Source organism: Oryzias latipes, chromosome 3 (assembly GCF_053564925.1).
Source record: "Oryzias latipes strain Hd-rR chromosome 3, Olatipes_Hd-rR_3.1".
NCBI classification, from domain to species: Eukaryota; Metazoa; Chordata; class Actinopteri; order Beloniformes; family Adrianichthyidae; genus Oryzias; species Oryzias latipes.
This window is the reverse complement of record NC_136239.1, coordinates 26,650,845-26,653,588: the sequence shown is the minus strand read 5'-3', so window position 1 is coordinate 26,653,588 and position 2,744 is coordinate 26,650,845. Positions and strand designations below refer to the sequence as shown.

The following is a 2,744-nucleotide window of genomic DNA, read 5'->3' as shown; positions in this document are numbered from 1 at the left end:
GATACAAAAACATTTTTAAGATCACAACAACAATTAAAAAAAAAATAAAAATTTAAAAAGCAGCATTACATTTTAGAAAACAAAACAAAATTTCAGAAACCAAAACTTGAAAAACAAAAATGACAAAAAAAAACATTTCAGAAAACAAAATTAATTTCCAGGAAAAAAAAGAAATATTAAAAAATGATAACATTTCAGAAAAAAAAAAAATTCCAGAAAAAAAATGAAATATTAAAAAATGAAAAACATTTCAGGAAAAAAAAAATCCAGAAAAAAAAATGAAATATTAAAAATGAAAAACATTTCAGAAAAAAAATGAAATATTAAAAAATGAAAAACATTTCAGAACACAGAATGAATTTCCAGAAAACAAAACGAAATCTTCAAAAATGAAAAACATTTCCAAACCGGAAGAGGCAGGTACTATGGGACAACGCTGATTGGATGATGATTTTTGTCAATCATTTGAACTGAAAAGTATTTTAAATGAAGCGATGACGGATTTTATCGTCCAAACAACAATGTACTATAATAATCCACGTATTTCCCATTTATATATCAAATAAAAAATGCAGCAAACTGTTAATGAACTTTAAAATTATTTTTTTAACATTTCGCCTGACACACGGTCACCCGGAAGTAGTTTGTGAGCACTTTTACTATGAAAGCTGTGCGGTAATGTCTACGGCTGCGAGGTTCACGCTGTCAATCATCTTTAGGTAAGAATCAATTCTGTGATATTTTCTTTTGTCAGTCACATGTCTCTAGGGATGTTAATTTTAGGATGTTAAAGTGCTGCTTTGAAAAGATCATTTCTTTTTATCTTGCGCATGCGCAAAAAGAACCCGATGGAGACGAACCGTCTTCACATGATAGCCGTTCCCGTTTTCGGTGACATCAGAAAAAGCTCCGAGCCAGCCTGGTTCTGTGATTTATACAGTAATTACAGTAATTATATGGCATCAGTGTTGCTAAAAATCGACTTTAAGACTGAAATCAGTAAACAAGTTCTTATGGGAAATAATATTAAAGTGTATTGTATATTTTTGAACCATGCATATACATATACTGACACTTAAAAATAAATTTTAAAAGTTTATAAAATACTTAATTGAATGAACATGTGATATTTCTGCAGGTGAAGTTTCTCAAAGCGAAGTTCCAGAAAGGTTTGAGCTGCAGAAGAACAGATGGCAGCTCTACATGGGAATTCAAAAAGACTAAAGTCATTCATATCATTGTGCAGTGTACAGGCAAGTCACCATGATTTATTTGCAATGTAATCAATAAATATTATTTAACCTTAATATCTAATTATTTTTTTAAATTGCAGGTCCTTTAAAAAAAAGTCTTTAACCTGCTGCATAAGCCTGATTTGTTGTAAATGATGCAGTGGGGAGTGAAAAACGAAGCACAATTCCTGGCTTTAGCGTCGGGCTGATGATCTGGAAATCACATCTGAGGAATCGCATCAAACACTTGTACAACTCCAAACAACTTAATGTTCCTTTAAGCAAAACTCCAGTTTAAAATGTTCATATTAGACTTGCTTCATTTAGGAGTTTTTCCATGTTTACCATTTTAGGTTTTAAAGCTTTATTAACAAAGATGATGTTTGATTTTCAAAGCTGTTGTTTATAAATGTTTTTTTGTCAATGAAAAAACTGAATGCTGACGTGAGGATTGTAATAATGGATATGAAAATAAACAAATTTGTTTCATAGGAATGCAGTATATTTATTGAAAACTTAACATGAATACGTTATTCAGTAACAGAAACAAAGAAACGGTTGTGGATTTTCCTTTAAGGGCTTCTTCACGCAGTCAATCAAATGTTCCGTTTACATTCAGCATTTACTCAGCGTACCTGTCAGTCACATTTATTAGAGGAAAAAATGCATCTGGGAAAAGTCTGTTTGTGCTTAACAACTATATCAAAAAGAGTCATGTCAGGGAAGTTTTGTCCACATTGCTGCTCAGCATCACATCCAGAGGAAGATGCACAGGTAAGGGACCCCAGTTCCTGCTCGTACATGCTTGCAGCTTCCTCTGCACTGGACTCCAGCTCCATTGAAATCCCTGACAGAAATAAATTAATAAATTAAAAATCCCTGACAGAAAAACATCGGCTACCGTTCATCTTTCATTCAGGAAAAAGTTGAGTTCATCAAAATGAGGAGAAAATGGGTTAAACCAGAAATTCATTAGGGAGGGGTCAAAACACCAAACTCAGAATAAAATACATTATTTCAGTCTTATAAAAAATACATTCTAAAACAATTTGGTATTCCTCCTCTGCCTGAAAGACTAAAACGTTTTTTTAAAGATTTATTTTACACTACAGACTTTACCACCTTTAGTTACACACCTGTACATGTCTGATGATGTGCACATCCAGTCATTTACTGTCATGTTTCTGTGCACTGACACACTCTAAAGTCACAGATCTTAATAGTGTGAATAAGAAGCATTCATAAATGTTATTCTGAGACACAAACTGCTGCAGTTTACCTGACAGCTTTGCTGATTTATGCTGCTGGTACACCTGTCTGAGAATCCTGCCCACGTGACCCCCCCTCTCCAGCTGATGAGGTAACCTGTCATTAACGTATGACTGAAGGATCTTGGATCTGTCTGTAAACACCCACCTAGAAATCACGTTTAACGCTACATTTATTAGATCAAACAAATGTGCCTCCATACCTTATCTGTGGATGGCGGGACGCATTTCCTGATGTGCGCCG

The 2,744-nt window shown here is 33.7% G+C and overlaps 1 long non-coding RNA gene across 1 annotated transcript; it reads left to right on the top strand.

Moving 5' to 3' along the window:
• Positions 1-267: 267 nt before the first annotated feature.
• Positions 268-1,727, top strand: LOC144991203 (uncharacterized). The gene is made up of 3 exons (XR_013655163.1): positions 268-719; positions 1,139-1,253; positions 1,334-1,727. It is a non-coding gene; the product is annotated as an uncharacterized LOC144991203 (long non-coding RNA).
• Positions 1,728-2,744: the final 1,017 nt, after the last annotated feature.